The sequence below is a fragment of the Phalacrocorax aristotelis genome, chromosome 3, assembly GCF_949628215.1.
Source record: "Phalacrocorax aristotelis chromosome 3, bGulAri2.1, whole genome shotgun sequence".
In the NCBI taxonomy this organism is placed as follows: Eukaryota; Metazoa; Chordata; class Aves; order Suliformes; family Phalacrocoracidae; genus Phalacrocorax; species Phalacrocorax aristotelis.
Genome location: NC_134278.1, coordinates 118,812,942 through 118,821,779, shown reverse-complemented (window position 1 = coordinate 118,821,779; position 8,838 = coordinate 118,812,942).

Sequence of the window (8,838 nt, the reverse complement as noted above, 5' to 3'; positions counted from 1 at the left end):
CCCGGGGCTTTGCGCCTCTCGTTGTTCTCCTTTACATTGCATTTCTACTGTTGTTTCTTTTAATGTTCATTATTAAACTGTTCTTATCCCAACCCACGAGCGTTACCCTTCTGATTCTCTCCCCCATCTACCGGTGGGGGAGTGAGCGAGCGACTGTGTGGGGCTGAGCTGCCGCTAAACCACGACACACGCACAGCTACATCATAAGCCTGATGTAAGGGCAACACTCTGTAAAGAGAAAAATGAAGAGAAGGATCAAACTTTAAAGTATATTTTGTTCTGTTCTGATGCAACACTGTAGGAACCAATCCTGGAAAAACCTGCATATGCTCACCTGGCTGGGGCTTATGGGTATCAGTGGTTCTTGGACCTCAAAGGATTACTTTAAGCTAGCTGGAAAAACTGAAAAACACTTTTATATATATATATATATATATATACAACAAAATAATTTTTGAGGATGCTTTTGTTATGAGGTGCTCTCAGGTTCAATAGAGATTTCTGATGACACATGGGAACGGACAGCTTAAAATTTCTTTGTGTCTTGAGTCACTACTTGAGATGCAAATAGTTCAAGTTCAAGTCAGTGATGTGCTGTTATTGATGCGAAGTAGGGATGTTTCCCGTCTCTTTCACCTAGAAGGGAGGTCTCATCCTTTGCTGTAAAAGCTCACTCTTTTTTCAAAAGAAAATGCATTTTGCATTTTATGCTGAATCAAGACACACACCCTGCAACAACTTAACTTTTTTGTCTGCTTCTACTCTTACCGTTTTGAGTGGAATCTCTTGCTTTCTGACCAGCTGTAGCTAGCCATGACATACATTAGAGATTATAAAGCTGAAAAGGTACCTATATCAGCTTATGCTCTATGAAAACTAGGTTGTCAGGCTTCATAACTTCTCTCTGACATCTGAATGACTGCTCCGATTTTTCCACATAGTCTTCAACATAGCAAGACAGCAGCTTTGATGTGTGTGTCCATTCCTGTGTTCACTAGTACAGCCACATGTTTCTGTTTCTTCATTTATCTGTGAAGTGTAAGTTCATATTCAGTTGCTTCAGCTCCTTTCAACAAGAATACCGTTTTCCTCAGCCACCTTTTCAGTGCCAGTAACAATGGAATTTTCATCTTTCGTTGGGTTTCTATGTGCTACTGCATTCAAGTAATAAAGAATCTATTCTCTTTGCCCTTGACACTTGTTTATAAAGGGATACACAAGAAGTAACCAGAGCCAGCTGGTCTGACATAAATGGGCAGAGCTTTACTGCCACCAGTAGTTATGCCCAGTTTTACAATCGCATGGCATGCCATAAATGGTTTTGCCCTCTGAACTAGTGTATTTGAAAGCATTTTCCTATGTTCTAATCCTTGCTGCAGAAAGATAATATTTCTAAGCGTTACCCTCTAAGCAGCTAATCGCTTGCTCAGCTTCCCACACTGTTGCATTTAACCTCTTCTTTGTGACTGATGAAGGTGGTTTAGCCTGGAAGATAAGGTTTTTCTGCTATGATGCATATGGGGAAAACAGCTTTTTTAAAATCCAAGCAGACTGGGACCTGCAAATTTTTCACTGTATAGAAGCATCAGATGAGGAAGGATAATTGTATGAATGCAAACTTGAGTAATTCATTAAATGAACTAAAAATATGAAAGTAGTCTCTTGATGTGACATTTAGTTGAGATTAGTTAAAAAATAAAAGCAGCTGCTTTGCCATCATAAACAAAGAATTCAACACTTTCCCTTATCCTCTTGCCAAGCTGCTGCTTAGTCTTATCTTTTAATTAAACCTGAACTTCAAAATACATGTGTCTAGCATGCTAGTTTATTAAAAGAAATATCAGTAGGCATACAGCATTCTCAGCAATTAACATTCGGTATAAAGGCTCCTGGGTTTTTTTCCTCCTTACAAAATGGACACATTAAAGACCCCAGTTTCATTGCAACTCAGAGTTTAAAGTCACTGATTAGAAAGAAACAGAAATTAAAGTCTTGTGCTGAAGATTTTTTAAGTTTTCACTGTTTTATTTTATACTTCCAAACCACACCCAACCACCTTAATTTTGTATTAAACAGAGACATTACTCCCAAGAAATGAAAACCAGAATAACATTCTCTACTGCTGATCAGTTCTTGATAAGAAACTCATAATATCTTCATTCTCTGGGGAAAACTTGATCTGATATATTTTCTCTAATTCCCAAATAAATTTCCCTTTTTTTTTCCTTTTTTTAAACTTTTTAACATATTGAGTCTCACTGGGGAGTTGGAGGTGAAACCCTAGCTACAGTGAGGCCAGTGGGAGCTTTGCCATTTATTGAAGGCCAGTTTTCACAGGGTTCCTCAGATGGGACTGAATGAAATCACAAATCATTCCTGTAATTACTGTGCAAGCACACAGTTTTGATCTAGATTTAGTCATTCATTCAGGGCATGGAAGTAAAACCCCATGACTTAGATGGCCAAGCCCACTGCACTAGAACCCAATTCAAAGTACTGAATGTCAAAGAATGCAATTTCTGGCTACAGTTACTAAAATCCACCACATTTAAGCATGTTCCAGCCCAGCAAAGGACTTAATTCTGTCCTAAAATAAGAAATGATGATGTGACCACTGATATTCTTGAAGTTAAATATATACTTTTCTAGGTTAAGCCTCAAGTTCTTATAAATAATGGAGAAATTACCAAGCAATCAAGATGAGTCCCCAGATAACTGGATGGCCAAAGAAAGACTTGAGTATATAAAAAAATTTGAATCGATGTCAAAACACCTATACTACCAATGGAAAAAAACCTGTATTCAGAACTTCAGTCACCTGAAATAGTTTCACCACCTTGAAAATATTAACAATAAGGGCCACCTTTTTCCTCAAATATAAGTAATGACTGCTCTTTTATTTCTGTTCAATACAGCATTACACTGCGGTTTTGTGCACATTAATAATACAGCATGGTTGTAATGCCATAATGCCTTATAACCTAGAGTAAACATAGTATATTTATCTAATAAAGAATGATGTGGTAAGCAATGAGGCTAAAACAAGCATGTAAGAAGGGATTCATGATGGAAGCAAACAAGACTGTTTCCAGTAACTCTGTGCAAACATTGGGGAAGTAGTTAATTGGCAAAATGAATTGGAATTAATTATGCATGAATCTTGTGGCAAGTACAGCAGCACAAAACTCATTGAGAAACCATAGTTTGGAACAGAAGATGCCATCCTGACTGCATTATATCCTGATTGTGCTTATGGCCAATTTTCAGAGGATTGCAAGGTCCATACCTAATTTTATAGATTAGACTGACATTAGGAGAAATATCTGGGATTTCTGAATCACTGATGATGTTTTTCAAGAACCCTTGGGAACCAGTAAATTCTCTGACAGATAAGTAAGGACAACATATTATCTTTAAAAAGAGAAATGGGGTAAGACTCAAAAGATGAGACCACTTGGAAGATTTAGAAGCAAAAAACTAATCAATCTGCTTTTAAAAAATCAGGAGATAATAAAATGATAAAAAGAGCAATTATAAGTTTAAAAAATATATCTGTCAAACCAATTTAATTTCCTTCCTTGATGAGGTAAGCAGCGTAATAGCTAGAAAACCAGAAAACTGTAAAAGTAAGAAATCTGAATTTTGGTATTGCTTTTTGATGCTGTTCAATGTGACATTCTCATAAGGAAGTTTTATGAAATATGGTCTAGCTTTAATCACTCTAAAGAGGATGCACAACCTGGATCAAAAATTTCCCACTTAAATTGCTGTGAAGTACTGCTCTTCACCTGGGATATCACTTTTTAACGAAGGGGCAGATAAACAGTATAACAGACCAACAATAATGATAAAAAGTTTAGAAAGAAAAGTTAACGAAAAATCTAGAAGGTTCACTATATAGAAGAATGTTACACTGAAGAAGGTGAGCAGTATTTTGCATCACTAATTGATGACAGAAAATCAAAAAATATATTCATTTATATCAAATCAGATTCACATTGGATACTAAGAAAATCTTCCAAAATGTTATGGAGGATGAAGCATTGGGGATGAGATACATGGTGGTGTTCAGAGACTTGCGGAGTCACAGAATAATTCGGGTGGGAAGGGTCCTTAGGAGGCCATTTGTTCCAACTCCACTCAAAGCATATCCAAGAGAAGCAGGTTGCCCAAGAAAATGTCCAGTGACGTTTTGATTATTTCCAGTGACAGAGACAACCACAGCCTCTCTGGGAACCGGTTCAGGTGTTTCAGCACCCACATGGTGGAATATTTTTCGTTGTATCTTACTGGAATTTCCCACATTGCAACTTGTGTCCGTTGCCTCTTTTTCTATTATTTTGCTTCTCCAAGAAGAGTCTGCCTCTGTCTTCCCTATGTCATACCACTAGGCAGCTGAACCGTGGAATTTCCACTATTGCAAGTGTTATGAACAGGTTTGATAAGCATCATCTGGAAAATGCTGGAATTTCCCTCAGTACAGGGGTTGACTGAAATAAGAATAAGTCTGTTATAATTTTGGGTTTTTTTTTTTGTGAGTTCTTAACTTTCTATAATTCTTTGGAATATGTAGAAACACAGCACTTATCAAATTAAGGTATACCTATATAGATATTTTGTGTAACAAAGTTCTGGATCAATGGGTCATGAATGCCTTTCAGTAATTTTGATCATGCTCTTCTTGTGGTTAAATATTTGGATCCCAAAGCTCTCAGATTTTTTTTCTCCAAAAATCCAAAGATACATTTATATCAGGGAAGAGTTTGTGGTCTAGTTTTCCCTGGAGTGGGTGGTCTTTGTAATGAATCACTTTTACTCTGAGGGGGAAATAAAAGTACCTCATTTTATTTCCAGGAAACAGATTGAAAAATTCTTGGCTCCAGAGGCAAGAGGTGACTTATACTGAGGCTATTACAAAGTGTAGACAGATTGAGTCCCTTTATTTTTCGCCAACTTCAACCAAATAAAGTTCAACTTTAATTTTGGAATATGAATGTCGCAAACGACAAAGCCCTGGTTGGTAGTATATGAAGGGTTAATGAAAGGAAGAATATTTTAGAAATACCTACATTATTTTTCAAGCAGGTTTTCTCAGGCAGGAACCATGTGAGAAAGCATGGGAGATATAGAAAGAAATGTTGCAAATTAAAATTACCAATGTTTAAAAACCACACAGTTTAAAGAAGGCTTAATAGAAGTTGAATACTCTGCAGTTGTGGGTTTAGAAAAGATCTAAACTCTCAAGCATTTAAGACAGAGGAAAAAGAAAAGTAAATGGTCATACATATGCTCTGTGCATGCTTGAAGAATGCTTGAAGAAAAAATAAAACTTAAAGCAAAAATCTGGGCATGCTAAAATGAGAAAAAAGTGATAAGGAGAAAGCAAATGAAGATTACAAATGGTGGAAGAAGTTTTAATCAGCCTTATGTGTTCATTTTCAATAAAAATATCTAATGAGGGCATAAAAATGAAATCAGAAGAGTTCTGCTGGAAGCAAGAAAAAACTAGCAACAAGAATTAGATGAGAAAGAGCAAAGGGTAAACAAAATAATGTTTGATGAAAATGTTACAAAACAAAAGATAAACATGCAGATTCATACAATATAATGGAGAATATGAAAATAATGAGAAGAGGTCTAAAATTTCAGAAATTAGATTTTTAAAATTCATGGGAGCCATGAGAGTTGCTTAACACTCTGGGAAAAGTGGATTTGATAACTATATAAAAGAAGAGCTGGAAAGTTATTGCAGAACTACCTTAATGAAATATTCTAGAAACCCTTTGAACAGAAAAAAGGGAGAGTTGAAAATATTGTGTACTGATCAACCTATATATATATAAATCTTACATGAAAATTTTGTGAGCATTTGTTTCAAAAAGTGACACTAATCAAATGTAACTTCATTCTTCAATAATATTTGTGCATATCTTCAATGTTATCAATAGCTTAGATAGAGGAGCGTGGACGTTGGAGGAAAATGGACATGTTTGGGCTTTGGTCTTTACTCAGTTCCTATCTAAGTATATAATTCATTAAAGCCAAAGGAAGCTTGCCTGATTCAAAAATGAATTTTTTATTATCCACTAGATAGGTGAAAGAGCACTGCATGATTTCCATTTCTATTGAAAAAATTGTTTATTAGAATTTTTTCTCTGAAGTCAGCAGTTAAAAAAGTCTCTTGTCTTTAAAATAAAAAGAAAAATAGGCCATTTATGGGTTGTTCTTAACATCCCACCATCCCACTGAAATCCTGCTATCTCAATCTTACAGCTAGAAAGTCAGCAGTGTTGTGATTTTTGGTCAGCAGAACTTAGTTAAGAAATTACTGTCCTCTTCAGACAGTCCTGCTGGCCTACATCTTGCCAAGTTAGTCACCCATCTTATTCTTCAGGGATGGCTGTCCTATACCTGAAGCATCTTTCCATGTAGCTGAATTATGATCATGGCACTTGGCCATGATGTTGAAGGCAACATGTAAAGCAAACGTTGCTTTTGAATTTCGGTTGACCAGAGATCATGATGGGCCTTTCATGACCCAAAAATACTTTGCCTTCAGGCTAGAGCATGAGTTTGGTGAAATATTGAGGAAAGAAAGAAAAGTCTTCTAAATACTATTAGGCTATTACACAGCGTTTACAATATCATTTTATATCTGCTTTTTTTTACTCAAACTGTCCTGCTTAATTTTTTGTAAAGAAATGTGGTCAGTCCCATTTTCAAGATAACATTTTGGAATACATCAATTACCATGAATTGGATTACCATGAAATGCATTTGTAGTTCAAGGAAGTGTATTATCTGTCTTTTCCAGGGTTGGATTACCTTTCCTGGGAAAAGAACAAATATCTGCAAATGAAATGTCTGTTAATCATGATAATACATAAATTGAAGAGCTTGCCAGGATTACATTTATTATTTTGCTCTGCAGCCATAGTAGATATCTGCTTTAGCTTTCCTTCACAGATGTGTAATTCTTCTGCCGGCTTCAAAATAAAAATTATAACCTATTCCTGTAACCAGTGACACATGTCTGCAGTCCTGACAAGACATTCGTGATTTGTTGTGTGAGAAATGTGGAAATAGAAAATCTTTAACCATGTTTTACACAATAGTACCACCATATCCCTGGAAGCATTTGGGTCCTCTGCTCAGCAGGACGGGCACACCTTTTTAATGTCACTTCCTATTGAGCTTCACCAATAATTCTTGGAGATGACTTGACCTAAAATGTACAGTCTTTTAAATCGTTCTCCTTGCAGTCCTTGTCTTTTAAAACATGCCTGTAGGAGAATGTGGTAATAGCAGCAGACAGGCGCTCTCTAACTGTAATGATCAGCCTGCAGCAAATCTAATTTCAGTTGCACCCTCTGCCTGATGATGATGCCTTTTTCTTTGAGAGGAGGAGGAGGAAATTCACCTTCCTTCTTGCTGAAATCATTCTAGTTGAATATTAATTGCTCTAGAAAGTGAGCCTGCAGGCAATCAAAATTAATGGTTAAAGCACCTATTAGCAAAAATTTCAGTTTGGGTCATGCTGAATATTTGGAAGTATTCAGTGGAGTCAAAACTGGAGCTGGGTTCACTAAGGTAATTAGCTCTTATTTGTGTTTCTTTTCCTGTCTATATCCTCTATCTATGTATGGTTATTGATGAGGGCATAAAACCCAATATGGCTTCAGCATGGGTTGCTGTTCCCTTACAGCTTGCTAGCTGGGAAATTCTCATAGTTGTTGTTGGTTCAAACCAGTGGAATTTTTCCTCTCATTAATTTATTGCCTTTGGAGTCCATGTACAATCTTCACATCCACAGTAAACCACTGGAAACATGCAAAAAGCATGACTCAGAAAATAATCTATGAACCGCTTGAAAAAAATAGGGACATAAACCAACAGACAATGCATTAGTTCCTTGTTAACACAAACATTTGTGTTTCTCCTACAAATCTCCTCCTAACACAGCATTAGACCTGACACTCAGTACTGTCGCCCAAGAAAAGGAGAAGAAAATAAGCATAAATTTAAAAAAATATATTCACCAAAACAATTCACCAAAACAAGATCCCTATCCCAGGCCAAGGAAAAATCCCAAGTCTGTAGAAAGCTCTTAGAGCTGGTTGAGCCAAGGCAAAGCTGAATGTATGCAAAGCAATCTTGTTAGGGGGTGCTTTTTTTGTTTGTTAATAGTAGTTTGAGTTTGCTGGGCTTGAAAGCCTGAAGTAATAAATCAGCTTTAAAGTGCATTTACTAGGTCTCACAAATTTTAAGTAAATTCAGATATGAAAGAGTGAAGAATTATTCCTCATATAAGAAGGTAAAAGCACTATAATCCTAGTATGATGTGAGAAATAATCTCCTATCATAAAAGGAAAGTCACTTTTAACAGATGTCACCAGTCTGTGAGATTTAATTATTTATGAGATTTGTTTGGTGAATACTCTGTTTCTAAACTGTGTTTCTATATCACTTGCTGTTCTTCACAGTTTATCAGCTACTTCTGTACTCTCTAAAATCCTGTTAATGTTTCACTTTTGCCGCAGTTTGATTTCTTCCTTTTGCTGTCACTAACCTACTCTCCAGCTTCTGGCTAACAAGGGCCTGAGACGAAATGGGAGAGGTCTGAATGCTGGTTTGAGGATTTGCATTTGACTGGGGACACAGATTGCCTGTGATTATAGTCGAGGTGAATGTCAAGGAAAGAAGCCCTGGTCCAATCTTGAGTTAATGTGGTGTGTCCAAGAGTGTTAGCAGCAGAGAGCTGATATGAATACTCCTGTGGTAGAATGACCGTGACTTTGTTGGGAAAAAAGTGAATATAATGATTGATCAGACCTGTAG